General features: G+C 39.3%; 1 protein-coding gene across 2 annotated transcripts in view; it reads left to right on the forward strand.

Annotated features, from left to right (window-relative positions):
- The first annotated feature begins 1,989 nt into the window (after positions 1–1,989).
- RAG1 (recombination activating 1) overlaps positions 1,990–20,098 on the forward strand; it is a 32,139-nt gene continuing 14,030 nt past the window's right edge. The window contains exons 1-2 of one of the 2 annotated variants that reach the window (XM_032414458.1): positions 1,990–2,023; positions 4,811–5,172. The gene's annotated coding sequence lies outside the window, so the exon portion shown is untranslated. Of the gene's footprint in view, positions 2,024–4,810; positions 5,173–11,222; positions 11,245–20,098 lie in introns of those variants that run through there. The other variant, XM_032414459.1, reaches the window with a different exon arrangement.

The raw sequence follows: 20,098 nt of genomic DNA on the forward strand, positions 1-20,098 counted from the left end.
GAATTTGAGAGCAAGGTTTCCAGGACCTTGAGGGGGCTAGCTATTGTTGGGAAAGGGTCATCTATTACTGTCTAATAAAACCTGGGTCATGAGACCCTTCAGATGTATATCGGTGGGCCATATGCTTGGCGGATGATTGCCAACATGTATCTTGGGGGGTGTAGAGATAAAGGAAGTTTCCAAAAGAATTTTTATATGTTAAAGTAGGCTTACAGGATCCTGGGATGGGGGGGTCAGGCTAGGATTGCCTTTTGCCCTTAACAAAGCGTCAACATTGAAGCAGTTGAATCCCTGGAGGAATGTCACTCTGGCTGTTTCAAGGACTTGTCAATGGGCTGTAGGTAGTAAGGAAATTTAATAATTTTTCTTCTGCCTTTGTTTCCCCCATCAATGCTATAGAAGGGTAAAAACTGAAAGGTGATTTTCCCCCTTATATTTTTGAAACTCAGTTCTACTTTCTTCAAGTAACCATTGTGATAAAAAATATATATAACCAACTTAACATTTGAAAACCAGGCATTGCTATTTACATAACCTACATTTGGGAAGGAGGGGAGTGTGACCTGCTAGGGGTTCAAGGCCACTCAACCAGGACCCCTGCATTCATTGAGGTCACAACACTTTTGACACAAGTGTCATCTCTAACCACCTCTAAGAATTGCCTGTGGTTTTTTGCTGACATTCCAGTGGGGAAGATGAGACCCCAGCATGTCCCGACAGGGAGGGAGGTGGACTTTGGAGCCATAAATTGGCAAAGTTGAAAATGACGATTTAGAGGTATTGATAACACGCATTTGAAAAAGATTACAGTATCTCCTCAGTAAAACACAGAAGGCTTATAAAAAACTTACAGCATTTATCCAAGAGAAATGGAAAGGAGCCACTGTCTAGGCAAGTAAAACATTAAAGATTCCTAGTATGGGCCAAACTTCATAACTATTGATTATTGGGCCTGTTTTCTTCATCACTACTCTTTAGAGTGTCCTGCCTATTTGCTTATCTTTCAGAAATGTTCCATGTTGGTGCTCACTCTCCCTCTTCTTCCCTCCCTCTGCCCTCTTCAAATTATTGGAGAGGTGTTTTGTTTTGTTTTGTTTTGTTTTTTTAATTGAGAGTTAGGTGCAGACATTGTTCTATGTTATCCCTAAATACTTAAGTATACTAAGAATGAGGACAGTTATATAGTCTCCTTTATAAGTACCATACTATTCTCACACTCAAAAATGTACTGTATACATCAAATACTATCCAATACACACCCGTATCTAAATTTCTGTCAATTGTACCCCGAAACAATCCTTTAGGCCTATTTTCCCATTCAATCCAATCCAAGTTGGCAATTGCGTTTGCTTGTGATTATATCATCTTCTTTAAATTAAACTTTAATTTTGAGATAATTATAGATTTCCATGTAATTGTAAGAACGAATACAGAGAAATCCCATTTACCATTTACCCAGTGTCCACAAATGATAACATCTTGCAAAACTATGACCTGGTATCACAATGGCCTGACATGGACACCCAATACCATCAAATACCTAATATTTCCATCACCAAAAGGATCTGCCATCTTGCCTTATTATAGCCACCCCCACTTACCTCCTTCTGCCTCTACTCTCCCTAACCTGGAAACCACTCATCTCTTTTCCATTTCTATAATTTTGTCATTTTAAGAACATTACATGAATGGAATCATATAACATGGAAACTTTTGGATTGGAATTGGCTGTAAACATTCCTATACAGGTTTTTTGTGTGAACATAAATTTTTATTTCTCTGGGTCATATATTCAGGAGTGTAATCATGAAGTCATATGGTATTTGCATTTTATTTTATTTTATTTTATTTTTATTTTTAAGGATTTTATTATTTATTTGGCAGAGAGAGAGAGAGAGCACAAGCAGGGGGAGTGAGAGAAGGAGAAACAGGCTTCCCGCGGAGCAAGGAGCCTGATGTGGGGCTCGATCCCAGGACCCTGAAGGCAGACGCTTAACCAACTGAACCACCTAGGTGCCCCAAGGTATTTCCATTTTAGCTTTTTAAGAAAATGCCACATGTTCTTCCAGAGTGACTGTACCGTTATATATTCCCACCAGCGATGTAGGTGTGATTCAGGTTTAGAGCAGTTATAAATACCTCTTACTAAAGTTATTTTTAGGTATTTCATATTTTCCTTTTTTTGATATTTTGCATTTGTTAATGAGATATTCTCCTCAAATATATATTCTTTGAAGTTTCTTTAAATATTGTTTTATTAAAAAATCAGCAGAAATATCAGAAAATGCTGGGAAGTACAGAGAAAACACTCAAAGTTATTTTTAGTTCTCTGACCTAGAGATCCTATGTATTAATATTTGTATGTCTATGTCATTCTAGTCTGTCAGGAATATTTTTATGTGTTTTGTGTGGGATACTGTGTGTGTTAGTATTTTTATGTGTATCCTTTTATTTTTAAGAAGATTTTATTCGTTTATTTGAGAGAGAGTGAGAGCATGAGGGGGGAGCAGAGGGAGAGGGACAAGCAGACTCCACACTGAGCATGGAGCCTGACACGGGGCTCCATCCAATGACGCGGGGCTCCATCCCACGACCCTGAGATCACAACCTGAGCAGAAATTAATAGTCCAATGCTTAACCGCTTGAGCCACCCAGGCGCCCCTGTGTGTATCCTTTTAAAACACAGATATTTATATGTATATTTTACAAAAATGCTATCATGTTGTTACATAGCCTACTCTCTTCACATAACAATAATTCTAAACATTTTTCTTTTTCATTCAACCGTATAATTTTAATAGTTTCACCTGTGAAAAATGCTCCCCAGAGATTTGTTTCCTTTGTTGTGAACATCCTCTGTTGTGAATCCAGGAAAGTTATCACACTCCAGGGCAGTCATTTCATATGTAGTCCCTTCACTAAACTTTTAATAATTCTTATACTTTTGCAATTTATTCACTGAATTTTCTAAAGAGGCAACCACAGTGAAGAGAAATAATTTTGTCTTTCAGTTTTTAGTTGCATTTCATATTGGATTATCTTAGTTAAAATTTTGAGAAAATGGGGTGCCTGGGTGGTTCAGTCGGTTAAGCGTCGAACTCTTGGTTTTGGCTCAGGTCCATGATCTCGGGGTCCTGAAATTGAGCCCCACGTTGGGCTTTGCGCTCAGTGAGGTGTCAGCTTGGGATTCTCTCTCTCTTTCCCTCTGCCCCTCCTGCTCATGCTCTCTCTCTCTCTAAAATGGGTAAATGAGGGACGCCTGGGTGGCTCAGTCGGTTAAGCGTCTGCCTTCGGCCCAGGTCATGATCCCAGGGTTCTGGGATCGAGTCCCACATCGGGCTCCTTGCTCAGCAGGGAGCCTGCTTCTCCCTCTCTCTCCCTCTGCTTGTACTCTCTCTGTCAAATAAATAAAAAAAATTAAAAAAAAATAAAATGGGTAAATGAATCTTTAAAAAAAAATTTTTTTTTTTCAGAAAATGTAAAATAATGGTGACGGGTGTTTTGCATTTTGTTGCTTTCTCCGTCCTCTGGTTTTTAAATAAGGATGTGTCTACTGTCATTGTGGAGAAGCGTGTTGGTTGGTGGTTTGATCTGGGATAGGAATCTATATTATTGTTAATGAGATAAGCATTACTTTTGACTGAGGTGATCACAAGTATGATACAAAGTATATTTAATTACTAATCGATTCCTAATATCCAACAATCCAGGGAAAAATTCCGCTTAAGCAGGTGGAATAATTCTAATAATGCAGTGCTGAATTTGATTTGCTTATATTTTATTTATTTGCTCATATTACTTTCTGTCACGTCGTGATAAAAGGCTTATGCCTGATTCATGAATGTATTTCTAGCTTTTTAAATAATCTGAATCAAATGTATATAGCACTATAATTAGCTCTTCCTTAGAATTTTGAAAGAATTCATTAGCTAAAAAAAAATCACTGATTCCTTAAGAGTTTTTGGAGGTGATTTTTAAATATTTATGCTTCCATAACTGCTCTCTACAGATATTCTACTTCTGAAGCAATTTATGGTTCAAATGATATTCTCCAAAAACTTTCCACAGTAGTAAGATTTTCAAATTCATTATCAAATAATCTTGCATGACATAATAATTTATATTTTAAAACCTCCCTTGAGGCAAAGAACATCCTAAGAGCGAGGGATACAGCAGGAACAAACAAGCAAGAGCCTTGCCTTCATGGAACTAATGCTCCTAGTGGAGGGGGTAAAAACTATTTAACAAACAAACAAATCAGATGATGTCAGATCATAATAAACCTAATTTGCTCACAAAAAATGTCTGGTTTTCCTTCTGGCCACAGAGTAGGGTTGTACTGCTCTGCCCCCTGGAGTTATATATGGCCGTGTGATTGCTTTCCCAGTAAAATGTGGCCAGAAGTCATGTGTCACTTCAGGATCTATAATGTGCCGTACGGACTCTTTCCCTCTGTCCTGGCAGTCGCTACTTCTGCTGCAATTTATTGACCACAGTAAGTCACAAGGCCCCAGCTGGTATAAAGGTTTGGGGGAATCGATTCTCCTTCATCTTGAAAGGAGTTGCAAAGTCCCATTGCAAAAGGTGTAGATTCAGGTAAGGGTGAAAAATTGTGAGCATTTTGCAATCAATAGACCACCATTATTTTCTGCTTGGATTTTAAAAATTTCCTTTTTTAAAATCTCTCTCTCTTTTTTTTTAACTTTTTAAAATTTTTCAGTCAAGTACCGATTTCAGTTGTATTTAAAACAAAAACAAAAACAAAAACAAAAACTTTAGTACTACTATTTTGATCTGTTTCTATCCACAGAACACTCCTGACGCCAAGTGTGTGGAGTTTTATTTCCTCATACCAACCAATTCTGCCGCTTTCTGGGCACCCACTGGATGGACTACAATTTAATTCAATTCTGACACTAACTACTCAGAGTTACTGAGCACAGACCCCACAGTACTACAAGATGGCCCCCACTCCAGATGTCAGTCCCAAGTCTGGGCAACTCTACTTCTGACTTACCAGCCATGAAGTTGGGGGTTTCCCATGACCCCTGCCTCATATAATTGGCTAAAATGGCTCACGGAACTCTGAGAATCATTTTACTTAATATTACTGATTTTTTATAAAGGAATACAACTCAGGAACAGCTGGATGGAAGAGATGGATAAGGCAAGGTATGTGCAAAGGGCCTAGAAACTTCCATGCCTTCTCTAGGCATGCTGTCCTCCCAGAACCTCCATGTGTTCACCAGCTCAGAAGCTTTTGAGCCCTGGTGGGGGTAGTGCTGAAAGTTTCAACCCTCTTATCACATGGTTGGTTCCTCTGGCAACAAGCCCGCATCCCAAAGCTAAACAGGGGCCCACCAAGAGTAGCCTTATTTGCATAAACGCAGATATAGTTGAAAGGGGCTTATAATGAATAATAAAAGCTGCTACCCTTAACCCTATCACTCAGGAAATTCTAAGCATTTTAAGAGCTTTGTGCCAGGAACCAGGGACAAAGATCAAATATATTTGTCTATCACAAATACATTTAGACCTACACATTCCCATTTGAGTAAGGCTTCGGGTATTCTACCAGTTACCACATGTTAACATGTGGTGGTCTTCTTTTTTTCTTACCCTGTAAATAGTCTAAAGTTGTAGTTCTACTTTCCTTTTTGATCTAATAGCCATGTAAGGTTATGTTTTAAAATGTTCAAATCATCAGGATTTTCTCTTTATCTTTAACTAATAACTAATAACTATCGTTATTAGTGACTCCATTATATTACATTTTGATTGGAGGATATGTCTCAGATAATTGTGTTGCATCAAGGTCTATTATTATATGGGCAATCTTCGAAAAGGTTTCATGGGTGCCTGAAAAGAAGTTGTGGACATTTTTAAATTGTATGTAAAATTTGAGATAGATCTGTATGTAAGTTCAAATACATTAATTAGAATACATGAAGTCTTGAAGTACACACACATATAATTTATCACAGACAGAGTAGAATGTTAAATATCCTCTTACAAGCAAGTTTCCGTCCATTTATCCTCTTTTTTTTTGTTTTAAATATTTCAATGCTTTGTCATTAATATATGAAAGATAATTATTAGTTCATCATTTTAGATTATGTATAATTTAATTTCTGGTCTTTATCAGGCATTCATTTAGATCTGCCTGACTACAGTGAATCCCTATCAAGCTCCTTTATTCTGTGTCAGGAGCAAGAATTCCCATCCCCTTCAAGGCCCTTCTAGCTAGAATAAGAATCAAATTGACATGAGACTGATTAACAGGGGAAAATCAAATTTAATAGCATTCATCTATGTGGACAAGGAAATTCCAAAGACAGGCAAAATGAGGTATATGTCATTCTGAACTAAGGAGAAGGTGGTTGGGGTCTGGGACTTCAAAGGGAAGGAATGTAATTTATAGGAAGAGGAAAAACAGTAACGGTTTGGTGGACAAGTGTTTGCTGGGCCACTGGGAAACAATGGGGCATAGAGGACTTTGGCCAATAGGTGTTGCTAGGTTCCTCCCTATCATACCTAGTTCATATAATAATGTAGTTATCTATGGTGATAGCGTCCTTCCTGCAGTAGGGTCCTCTCTCTCTCTCAGTTCTTTTTAGGGGGCTCCTGGCTGGCTCAGTCGGTAGAGCATGAGACTCTTGATCTTCAAGTCATGAATTCAAGAGCTGCATTGGGTGTGGAGCCTAGTTTAAAAAAAAAATCTTTTTAGGCAGTTGAGAGGGAGGTAAAGAACTTTTCCTGAATCTACTGAGTTTTTGTTACTTTTAAACTTAAAATTATCTTCATGCTGAAGTGGCCCAATTTGGTGCGGCCTACCCTTGGCCCCTACATCTGATATAGAGTTAATGGTTAAGTGATCTTTTCTTTCACATCTTGGGGAAACGATGATAAGAAAAAAGTAGAAACAAGTGTATTGTTTGTCATAATCAATGTGGATGGGTGAAACTCACCTGTTAAAAGGGAAGGACTGGATTAAAATACTAAATCCAATTATATACTATTTACAAAAATCTCAGTTCAAATGAAATACTGTTAGTCAAAACAAGAAACAACTCAAATGGCCACCAACAGTAAATGCGTAAGTAAATTGTGGTATATTCATACAATAGAATACTTTATAGCAATGAAATGGAAGCAGAGCTCACTGTATCTTCAAACATTAAGATGAATAAAAAATGTCAGACAGAAAAAAAATTTTATTACTATTTAATTTATACAGATTTCAAAAACTTGTACTTAGGGATGTATTCCCAGATAGGAAAAGCATAAACCAAAAACAGAAAGCGTTTGCTTTAAGGGATGAACAAGAAGGGACATAAAAGGACATTTAAGGCTGGCAATATACTATTTCTTAATTTGAGTTGTAGCTCTGTATAAGCACTCATCAAATACGTAATTTTTTATTTTTTATTTTATTTTTTTGCACATTTATTTATTTTTTTTATTTTTTATTTTTTTTAAAGATTTTATTTATTTATTTGAGAGAGAGAGAATGAGAGACAGAGAGCATGAGAGGGAGGAGGGTCAGAGGGAGAAGCAGACTCCCTGACGAGCAGGGAGCCCGACGCGGGACTCGATCCCGGGACTCCAGGATCATGACCTGAGCCGAAGGCAGTCGCTTAACCAACTGAGCCACCCAGGCGCCCCTGCACATTTATTTTTTAACACATGAATAGAGCATTTTATCAGTTTCCTGTGGTGCTTAATAAATTATCACATATGTAGCAGCTTAAAACAACATCCATTTATTATCTCACTGTTTCTTTCAAAAATTATTTTATTTTTAATTTTTTCCCCAGCTTTATTGAAATATAATTGACATGCAACACTGTGTAAGTTTAAGGTGTAAAACCCATTGGTTTGATATATTTTACATTTTGCAAAATGATTACCACCATAGCATTAGCTAACACCTCTTTCCCAGTGCATAATTTTTTAACATAAAATTTACCGTCGTAACCACTTTTAAGCGTACAGTTCGGTGGCCCTAAGTACATTCCCATTGTTGTGCACCCGTCACCACCATCCATCCCTGGAGCATTCTCATCTTCCCAAACTGAAACTCTGTCCCCATTAAACAACTCCTCATCTTCCCCATCCCTCCAGGCCTGGCAACCACCATTATACTTTCTGTCTCCATGGGTTTAACTCTTCTAAGCACCTCATAGAAGTGGAATCCTACGTTATTTGTCTCCGTTTTCTTGGTGGCTGTTAGCCAGGGGCCTGCTCTCACTTATGAGGTGGGCTGCCTACCTTTCCCTATCTTTTCCTTCCCTGCTTCTTCAAAGCAGCAAGGGAGAAAGGTCTCTCTCCTGGCTACCAAGATAGGGTCTTAGGACGTAACATAGTCAAAGGTGTGGTTGCCACCTTCACCGAGTTCCCTCGCTTAAAGCAAGTCACAGGTTCTATCTGAATTCAAGAGGAAGAGATTTGCACATAAATGATTTTATGCACTCTTCTGTATGAGGAATGTATTAATAGCACATTTTAAAAAAATGAATAAATTAAAAGGATAAAATGGCATGGATAGGTAAGAAGATCTATCTATCTATCTATGAATTACCTATAGTAAATTGAAAACAAAAACAAAAACAAAAAAAAAAACAATGCAAACAGCAAGGGTTATCCTAACCATAGTGGAAATGAAAGAAAAAGCATCAAATAGAATAATGAAGGTCATTTTATATTGATCATACTTGATAATTTTTTAAAAAGAGTTTATTTATTTATTTGAGAGAGAGATAACGAGAGAGCACAAGCAGTGAGGAGAGGGAGAAGTAGACTCCCCGCTGAGCAGGGAGCCCGATGCCGGGCTGGATCCCAGGACCCCAGGATCATGACCTGAGTCAAAGGCAGACGCTTAACTGACTGAGCCAACCAGGTGCCCCCATAATTTTTGTTTTTTAAAGGTAATTTTTTCCATGAATGGATATTTTCAAGATTCTTTATTATTCTTTAAACTTCAAAATGTTAAAAGCCTGTGTCTTGGAAGAGATCTCTGCTCATTATCTTTATCAGAATATGGTGATGATCTTCCCCTCTTTGTTTAGTGCTGGAAAACTGACTTCAGTTCTATCTGGAGTAAGGCTTTTATTCCATTTGGTTTAACTGGATTCAATTAACTTTGGGGGAACACCACCATTTTTGGGAGTTCACATCACCATTTCGTTTGTCCCGGAGTATCTATCCCTATCTTTTTTTATCTTTTTATTTTCATCTCTTTATTCATGTCCTGTGTGATCAGAGAGTGTTTCTCCAGTTTGTCTTCTGTACCACCAATTTGAAAATTGGTCTTTTATAGCATCCAGTGTATTTGTCTTATGTCTTCTCCCTGGGTGTTAGTTTCATTGCCCTTCCTTCTTATCTTGGCTTATCTCCTCATCGAGGCTCCTTCTTGTTCAATCGAGGCGATTCTTTCTAGGGACAAAAGTAAATAAATATTTTCCCATTTTTCTTCTGATTCAGAGAAAGCATTTCCCACTGAATTATTTGGTCATCAGAACAGTGTTACTTTGTGCTATAAAATTTCTTCATAGATCTCATATTGATTGAGTTCTATTATTCATCCTAGAAAGAGGAGAATTCTATGTAGAGCTGATGTTAAAGAATACTTATGCCTACTTCAATCGGAACACTCAGATCTGCCCTCCCCGGGGCTTCCTGAAGTTCCAGCTTGAGTTTAAGGCTGGACCTACCTTGGTGGGAAAAACAATGCTGGCTTTCTCACCAAATGTAAAACTCTTCAATGCAAATGCAAAGAGACTCACATTGGGATAGTTCTTACTTGATTCAACAGGTTCTTATTTGGCAGAATAAGAAGGCCAATAAGGAGAGGCACCTGACCTATTGTATATTTGCAGACCCCTTTTAGTTTCATGACATTTTTTTTTTTATGTGGTAAAATAAATCCATAGTCATTGAACTCAGAATAAATCTTAGGTGCATCTAAAGCTGCAGTTCCAAAGAGGCAGAGAGGATTTTAGGGGGGCTTTTGAGAGGCTCTTTAACCTTGCCCTCAGCCTGTTTTTCTGGTTAGTGCAGTACTGCTTGCCTGGAATGGATTTGTATTCTTTCCTTTGGAGCCAGCTTCCCAGATACTTGAACAGCTGCTTGTCTGAGGCAGATTCTTCTGCTCCACGCTCCAAGGCCTTTCTACTTTGAGCAACCGTGCTCATCAGGGCAGCCTCCCTTCCCATCTTCAAGTTGGAAGGTATCCCTGGGGCCTCACTTCTATCATCAATGGGCTTTCTCTTTTCTCCTCCTCGCCCCCCTTCCTTTCCCTCTACCTCCTTCATTTTGCTTTCCTGTTTTCCTTCCAGCCTATTTTCTCTGAAAAAATTGAAGAGTGGATGGGGACCCTGTTATGGCCTCAGTTGTGTCCCTTAAAATTCATATGTTGGATCCCTAACACCCAATGTGACTGTATTTGGAGACAGGGCCTTAAAAGGGGCCATTAAGGCTAAATGATACCATATGAATGGTTTCTAATCCAATAGGACTGGTGTCTTTCCATGCAGAGGAACAGGCAGCAGGGACACGTGAGCACAGAGGAACGACCCAGTGGGAACACAGCAAGAAGGCGGCCATCTGCGAGGCTGCAGGAGAAACCATACCTACTGACCCTTTGGCCTTGGACTTCCCACCTCCGGAACTGTCAGAAATAGTTTGTGTTTAAGCCACCCTGTCTGTGGTATTTTGTTACAAGAACCCAAGCAGACTAATACACACCTCATCTTACCCATCATTCTGCTAATCTGTAGGGATTCCTCCTGGGGATCCTGGCATATGTCTCATTTTTATCCCTAATACCTGATCCTGCTGAATTTTTCTTGCATTTTAGATGTTTTATAGGCTTTTTAATGGGCACTGGAAAAGAAGGGTCTGCTTGGGTTTCCCTTAATCTCTGAAACTTCACATTTTTTATGGTCTCTAGCATGTAATTTAGCAGTTATATCCTATCTTGTTCCATTCATTAATAGCAACAGCTTTAATATCATCTGCCCAATTAACCTATAGCTTGCAAGCAGCAGGTTATTATGTTCTGTAATTCCTGTCTAACACCATGCTACGCTTAAAAATGCTGGAGGGTTGGTTGATTGATTTAAAACCTTGAATTGGATTCAGGGCACAGGGATCTTCTTGATTCTTTCTGTTTCCTAGGTTCAGATGGTGAATTCAGATTCCATGAGGAGTGAGGATGGGGGGCTGGGCCTTCTGCCAACAAATGTGAGTATTTTGGAGCCCCCAGTTCTGGTTTCCACACGAAATGATGTGCTGGTCTGTCGTTTTCCTTGGGGACCTAGAGGCAGATGTAGACAAACAGCAGGTGAGGAGGAAGGGCAGTTGGAGCGGGCTGAGGCTGTAAACAACCCGAGCTATATTAAGGTCTTGCTTGGGCAGCACTGGTCTCAATGCTGCCACCCACTGGGCATTTCCTGAATTGACTTTCCACAGTCTGGGCAGGGACAGGTGTGGAATGATTTGTAACACAAAGGAGTCTTGGAGTTGGGAGGAGTCTTACCCATCATATCCTTTGGTGTTTTACAAAGCCCTGTGGTGGTACGTGAAATGATTTTAGGTGGGATACCAGATGATTTTAGGTGGAGATATACTCACGTGGGATGTGCATTAACAGCGAATTGCTTTTCCAATGTTCTTTGAGTCCTTTTGATACTGGAAAGGAGAAAGTATCTGTCTGATGCCGGTAGACCTTGGCACTCGGTAACCTTCCTTTCTAACAGAGAAAGCGTTTTCCCTCCTAGATTGTTTTTCTGTTACTACCATTAGATAACATATGAAAATCTTTCCTCACGTGAACAAGGTGACTTCCTTTAGAGGCAAATATTAAATAATAGTGCAGGTGGTTTGAATAGGGCGAAACTTGTGAAGGTGGCACACAGTGAAATTGTGGGCATCCCCTCCCTCCCCTTTGCTTCTTTTGTAATCTTTCACTGAGAGGCTGACTTGGGATTTGGGATCATCAGTTAGTGGCATCTGTTAAGAGAAGGATGCCCATAAAAAAGGAGAGGCTCCCCAGAAGTAACCAGATCTTGGCATCTGGATGGACTTCCACAACGGCAATGCTTGACACCCCGAGAAGGTCTCTTAGCAGCCACCCTTCCACTGGTCACCAGAGGAAACAGAGAAGAGCAGTGCTGGGAGAAAGAATATTAAAATTTGGGAGTGTAGTCTCTGTGGCATTAAAAGACATGAGAAACTGGGGGACTTTCAGTCATATCAAAGGGGCATATGAGCTGGCAGGGCTGTGCAGAGGTGACAAAGCTAGGTGTCAATAGTTGTTGATCTTGGGGTCTTAAATCACATTTTGGATTATTTTCAATAATCAAATAATTATGGTTACATGTTATATACTTCAATATATAAAAATATGAAAAAATAGAAACTATATATAAAAATTATATAAAAACTATATATAATATATAAATGTTAAAGTATATATTTTAATATATAAAATATATAAAAATATAAAATAAAAATGTATAAATAAAAATTATGTAAAATATATAAAATAAAAAATGCATAAAACTATAAAAATACATAAAAACTATAAAATATATATTAAAAACTATATATACAAATAGAAACTATCTATAAAATCCATATGCAGAGCAATTACATATCTCGGTTGTGGAAGTAAGTGAATTTCTTTATTTTCAGAAGCCAACTGAGTCACCATTAGGAACTCCCATTCAATCTGAAGACAGACAAATTAATCTAAACAGTGCCTCATTTTCCCAATCATTTTAGATGAAACCAATCACTCCTGTATTTTCTCTCCTGTCCTCTATCCTTCTTCCTTGGTGGCACCGACATTTCTGACATTATGGTTTGGAGATGGAAGGTGGGAGCCTGGCTGACATATGCTTAGGGGCTTGGATGTGGACTTCATCACATCCCAGTATCTGTGGACATAACTCTTTTTCATCACTGGTCATCTGACTTTAGTTCTGCTTCCTCCTCTCTCCACTGCCTGTGTCCTTTTCAGACTCCAGCCTCAGAGAACCCATGGCCTTGTCTCTGACCTCTGATCCCCTGCACCCCCACACAGTGTCATCAGCTCTGTTGCTGGGCCTCATAAAGGCGTCCTTCAGTACAACTGTGAGATTTTGCTCATTTTTCCAGGTTAAACCCAGGAAGTCAGATACTCTGTGCTCTCAGATTCCCCAAACGTGTTGGGACATGGCTATTGTTACCTCCCCTTCTCCCAACTTTGTTCAAGCTGGGCTGAGCCCAGGGTCCCTTCTTGGGGGCTCTCATCAGCATCTCTATCTTGCTCGGTCTGTCTCCTCTCCTCCACCTCTGCTTCCAAAACCCCTTCTCCTCCCCAGGATATTGATCACATCTGGAAATGGGATGGCCTAGAACTTGGTCCAAATCTATTGGAATCTCTTGGAAGGTTAAGAATTGTCTTTGTTCTCCCTCCCAAGATAGTGGCAGTGGCCTGCCTGAGTTCCTCTTGCTGAAAAAGGGAATGCATTGATTCATGATTCAAAGTCTATCTAGCAGTGTACATAATACTAGAAAGAATGTATACATATATAGGCTTTCAAAAACGTTTTCCCCTTCACTTTTGAATTTAAATAAAATATGTTGCTTTTTTCCCTTAAGATTTAGAAACATTTTTATTCAATATCACTTAAAAAATTAAACTTATTTTGAAGTTAACAGATTTACATGGAGTTGTAAGAAATAATAAAGATTCTATGTACTCTTTACTGTGTCCCTGGATGGTAACATTTTGCAACAGTATAGTACAATATCACAAGCAGCAGACTGACCTTAATGCAGTCAAGATATAGGAGTTTGCAGCACTACTAGCATCTCTTACATTGTCTCTCCACAGCCATACTCACTTCGTTCCCACCCCTACACCCTCCTTAACCCTTGGCCACCACGAACCTGTTCTCCATTTCTAAAAGTTTGTCATTTCAGGAATGTTACATAAATGGGATCATATAGTGTGTAAACTTTTGGAGTTAGGGTTTTTTTTTCTTACTTAGCATAATCTCTGGAGATTCATCCAAGTTGTATATCACTAGTTTGTTCCTTTTCATTGCTGAGTACTACAGTATTGACAGACCACAATTTGTTTAACTATTCACCTGTTAAAGGACATCTGGATTATTTCTATTTTTTAGCTATTGCAAATGAAGCTGCTGTGAACATTTGTGTACAAGTGTTTGGGTGAACATAATTTTTATTTCTCTGGGATAAATACTCAGGAGTGCAGTTCTTGGGTCATATGGTAGTTGCATGTTTAGTTTTCTTAAATAGGCTTTTTAAAAGATTTATTTATTGGGGCACCTGGGTTGCTCAGTCGGTTAGTGTCTGCCTTCAGCTCAGGTCATGATCCCAGGGTCCTGGGATCAAGCCCCATGAGCCCCACGTCAGGCTCCCTGTTTCTCCCTCTCCTCCCCACTGCTGCTTTGGAGACTAGATGAAGCAAGGAACCAATTCTTCAGCTCTTCCCTAGAACCTTCCAAAATTCAAAAGTTACTGGAAGAATCCAGAAGCTTCTCTCCAGTACAGTTCCCCTTTCTGAAGGCAGCCAGTGTTACTACTTTCTTGCTCATCTTTCCAGAGTTATTTGATGCATATACAAGCAAAATATGTTTGCACATATTTCCCCCCTCTTTTTAGCTGTGCAATAGCATGTACATTGTTCTGTTCCCTGCTTTTCCCCCACTAACAAGAACTCTTAGAGATTGTTCCATATAAATACAGTTTCTTTTTTCCTTTTTATGTGTTCATTATATTCCATTGAAAAGATAGTGACAATGTTAGTTCTCAGTGTTTTATTACTGCAAACAGGTCTTAATTAATTTTGTACATGTATCATTTTGTTTGCATTCAAGTATATTTGAATGTCCCTAGGATAAGTTAGTAGATGTGGAATTTCTAGGTCAAAGTATTGGTGCATGTTATGGACTGACCTGTGTTGTCCCCAGATTCATCTTGAAGCTTTAATCCTCAATGTGACCATATTTGGAGATAGTGCATTTAAAGAGGTAATTAAGGATAGATGAGGTCACAAGGTTAAAGTTCTAATCCAGTAGAACTGATGTCCTTATAAGAAGAGGAAGATACACCAGAATTCACACACAAAGAGAAAAGACCATGTGAAGACACAGCAAGAAGGCAGCCATCTTCAAACCAAGGAAACCAGCCTCGCCAGGAACCAACCCTACCACAACCCTTGATCTTGGACTTCTAGTCTTGAGAACCATGAGAAAATAAATTTCTGTTTTTTATGCCACCCAGTCTGTGGTATCGTTATGGCAGCCCATGCAAACTACTACAGTGCATAAGTAATTTTGACAATGATTGCCAAATTTGCTGTCCGTGAAGACTGGACTGATTTGTATTTCTCCCAGTCTCTGCTCTTCTGCTAATGGACATTTACATTATTTTTAATGTTCATAAAAACACAGTGCTGCAATGAACATCTTTTTAATTGGTTTTTTAAGAAAGACTTTAAAAAGTAGTTTATTTGACTTTCTGATTAATAATTGTACACCTGATCAAAAGATAGTCAGATACTTGCTTAAATCAGAAACCCAAATTTGACCCAATTAAGCAAAATAAATAAATAAATAAAGGAGCTATTGGCTTTTATAACTCAGGAAAGTTTTCAATTTTTGCCTCGCTCACCAGTATTAAGACAGGCTCTAAAGTTTCAAACGTTTCACTCATTAAATTAAGCTTATGATGTTATCCCAAATTTCCAGGAAGCCATGGTTTCTTAGAAGATTCACAATGGCAGAAGAAAAGATCTGCATGTATGCTAGTCAGGACTTGTTATGGTTTTGTGGGACAGAAATCCAAATCAGCCTAGCTTAAGGAGAAAATGGAATTTCTTGGCTTTTATCATGGAGAAGCCTCTGAGGTTCAGGCCCAGTTGGATCCAAGAGTTTAAATGATGTCATCAGTTCTTCCTTACTGCCTCTCTCCTTCTCCTGCCTACTTGGATTTCATTCCCATGTAGATTTTGTCATAAGGTGAGATGATGGCCTTGGCAGCTACAGACTTATAAAATCCTTTGGGTCCACAACCTTGGAGAGAGGAGGGTGGTCCCCCTCTCTCAATTGTTCAGAAAGACTCTGCCTGTGAGGGTCATGTGACTAACTCTGGCCAATTCTAAGGAATTGGGAAATTTGATTGGAGCTGCCCTTGGTTCAGTGGGGAAGGCAGGGCTGTGAGACTGATCACCCTGGTAGAGTCACTATAAGTGGGGGAGGGGCTGGCCTCAGTTCGACAGACAGAAAAGAACTGATATCAACTTTCTTTTTTTAAAACTTTTTTTTATTAACATATAATGTATTATTTGTTTCAGGGGTACAGGTCTGTGATTCATCAGTCTTACACAATTCACAGCGCTCACCATAGCACATACCCTCCCCAATGTCCATCACCCAGCCACCCCATCCCTCCCACCTCCCTCCACTCCAGCAACCTTCAGTTTGTTTCCTGAGATTAAGAGTCTCTTATGGTTTGTCTCCCTCTCCGGTTTCATCTTGTTTCACTTTTCCCTCCCTTCCCCTATGGTCCTCTGTCTTGTTTCTCAAACTTCTCATATCAGTGAGATCATATGATACTGTCTTTCTCTGATTGACTTATTTCGCTTAGCATAATACCCTCTAATTCCATCCACCTCATTGCAGATGGCAAGATTTCATTTTTGATGGCTGCATAATATTCCATTGTATATATGATATCAACTTTCTTATAGAAAATCAAATTATAGTCAAAATGTTGCTTGCTGAAAATCCAACCAAAGCAAAAGGATTTAGTTGGGTGATTCAAAAGCGTAATGATTTCAGGCAATGATAGCTTGAGGAGTTCTTCAACCCGTACACACCCCAATGATAGGAAGATGGCATTTTTGGGGTTGACAGCCCCCTTTCTTTGGTGAATATATGTGTATATCTGTAGGTCTTTCTGACTTCAACTTTCTAAGTTTCCATTCATGACTACATTAATTTTCTAGGGCTACCATAGCAAAGCACTATGGACTGAGTGGCTTAAACACCAGAATTTATTGTCTCACAGTTCTAGAAGCTTGAGGTCTGAGATCAAAGTGTCAGCAGGGTTGGTTTCTTCTGAGTCTGGTTTGCTCTCTCCTTGTCTGTAGATGGCCATCTTCTCCCTTGCCTTCACATAGTCTTTCTTCTGTGTGTGTCTGTGTCCTCATCTTTTCTTATAAGGACACCAGTGCTTTTGGATTATGACCTTATTTTAATTTAATTATCTCTTTAAAGACTCTATCTTCAAATACAGTCAATTCTGAGGTACTAGGCATTAGGAATTCAACATATGAATTTTGAGGTGACACAATTCAGCTCATAACAATAACCAACCACCTCACTTTGGTTAATAAATTCTTTTCATATTTTAATATCTGTCCTCAAGTTTTGTTTGGCCTGGAAACTATTGTATTTTCTCCTCTTGAGGTGACTTTTCACATCTTTGTTCTGATTTGTTGTGGATTGATTTTATAGTATAACTCTAAGAAGGCAAACTTAATTCAAAAATTTTTAGGGGGTGGATATTTCTCCAGTATACCCATTTAGCACCTAATGTTTATTAAATGCCTACATAGCATCAGACTCTGAGCCAGGCATTTTCCTCTAATTATTTAATCCTCGTAAGGATTCTAGAAAGTAGGTGCTACCCATTTTTACATAAGGCTAAACTGAGAAAATCATCACTCCAGTGTGGTTACATGAATGATTCAAGGTCACAGAGCTACATAGTGACAGAGCAGAAAATACATCTCATATCTCTCGACTCTTGATTCATAATCTCACTATCTCTCTCTACCCTACCAACTACCCCAGATTTGTTTATTGTAATTCCACGTTAGACTGCATGTTCCTAGAAGTCAGAGGCAGCTGTGATGGTTACTTTTATGTGTCAACTTGACTGGATCCAAAGTGTTCAGATATTTGGCTAACCACTATTTCTAGCTGTGTCTGTGAGGATGTTTCTGGATGATATTAGCATTTCAATCAGTAGACTGAGTGAAGCAGTTTGTCCTCTTCAGTGTGGATAGGCATCATCTAATCTGTTTAGGGCCTAAATAGATCAAAAATGTGGTGGAAGGGAGAATTCTCTCTCTCTCTGTCTCTCTTTGCCTGACTGTTCCAGCTGGGACATCAGTCTTCTCCTGCCCTTAGACTGGGTCTTACACCACTAGCTGGCCTGGGTCCTAGCTTACAAATGGGACTGCTCAGCCTCCATAATCATATGAGCTACTTCCTCATAATAAATTCCTCTCCTAGGTCTCTAGAATAGAGATATCTCCTATTGGTCGTGTTTCTCTGGAGAACCCTGTCTAATACGGCAGTGTCTAATGTAATATTTTAGGCAGAGAGGATAGCAAGCAGAGGTGTATATGGACTTTTTGGGGACCAGCACAAGGGTCAGTGTGGCTGTAGTAAGTGGGTGGAAAAAGTAATGCTCCTTGTTTGTCCTTGTGAAGTCTTTGGCTTTTACTCTAACCAAGATGGGGAGCCACAGGAGGGTTTTGATCAGAGAAGTAAAATAATCTGACTTATCATTTTAACAGGACTAGAATTTGTTGACTGATTTGATGTGAGGATTTAGAGAAAGATAAATGAAGGATGACTTTAGGAGTTTACCTTAAACTAAGGAGTTAGTTGCCTTTAAAGAAGGTGAAAAGACTGTGAGGAGAGAGGGTTTTGGGGGAGGATGGGGAGCTCTTGAGGCAACGTTGTGTTTAACTGAGTGCTAAGCATCTGAAGTGTATTAGCTCATTTAATTCTCCTAAGAACATTACCAGGTAATACTATTTTTTAAAAATAATATTTATTTATTTATTTGAGGGAGAGAGAGAACAGAGGGAGAGTGAGAGGGAAAAGCAGATTCCCCACTGAGCAGAGAGACCACTGTGGGACTTGATCCCAGGACCCTGAGATCATGACCTGAGCCGAAGGCAGATGCTTAACCAACTGAGCCACCCAGGTGCCCCACCAGGAACTACTATGACTCCCATTTTCAAATAAGGAAATAGAGTCAGAGAGGTTAAGAAATGTGCCCAAGATCCCACAGCTTGCAAGAGTTGGGGCTAGAATTTAAACTCAGGTTTGTTTCAGCCCAAAGCCTGCAGTACCCAGGACCACAGCCCAACACCATGCAGATAATAGTGGCCATGATAGCCATATGTGCTCATGAAGACTGAGGCCTAATGAGCATCCTCAGATTTGACCACCTAAAGAGCTTCCTCCTCCTTGGTAGGTGGATAAGGGAAGTGTCCAGGAGGAGAGATTTGATCCATACAGTAATAGTCTGCTTGGGCTGCCATAACCAAATACCACAGAGTGGGTGGTTTAAACAACAGAAATTTATTTTCTCACAGGTCTGGAAGCTAGAGGTCAGAGGTCAAGATGTCTCAGGTTTGGTTTCTTTGGCTTGTTGTTGGCCCCTTCTCTTTGTGTCCTCATGTGGTCTTCTGTGCTTGTGCATCTCTAGATGTGACCTCATTTCTTCTTGAAAGGACGTCAGTCAGATTGGATTAGGGCCCACCCCAAAGACTTCATTTTATCTTCATCACCTCTTTAAAGGCTCTCTCTCTAAATACAGTTACATGGGGGTTATGATTTCATCATGTGAATTTTGGGAGACACAGTTCACCCTGTAACACTCACCTTCAGGTCAACGGGCATAAACCACAAATTATTTTAACACTATACTATGTTACTGTTTGTTACCAAGGAGAAGTAACTTTGTTGGAGAAAGGGAGTCATGAGTCCAGGCTGCCAAAAGGCCATTGAACCTGGAGTTGATTCCTGGTATCTTACACATAGTTTCTACATAATGGTTTGTGGGTGATGAGAAAAAGAGAAGCCACAAAAAGACCTAGGAGGTCTCAGAACACTTCATGATGTCATGTTGCTGAGAACATTTTTTTTTTTTTGGTCTAATATATGTAATGCATGCTAGTGAAAGATAATCATGGGTTTTTGTTATGGTTGGTGATTTTTTGGAGGGGTGAGGGGTACTGAAGAGATTGGAAATGTTGAGGGATGTTGGAGGAGAA

The sequence above is a fragment of the Phoca vitulina genome, unplaced genomic scaffold (genome assembly GCF_004348235.1).
Source record: "Phoca vitulina isolate PV1807 unplaced genomic scaffold, GSC_HSeal_1.0 scaffold16, whole genome shotgun sequence".
Lineage (NCBI taxonomy): Eukaryota > Metazoa > Chordata > Mammalia > Carnivora > Phocidae > Phoca > Phoca vitulina.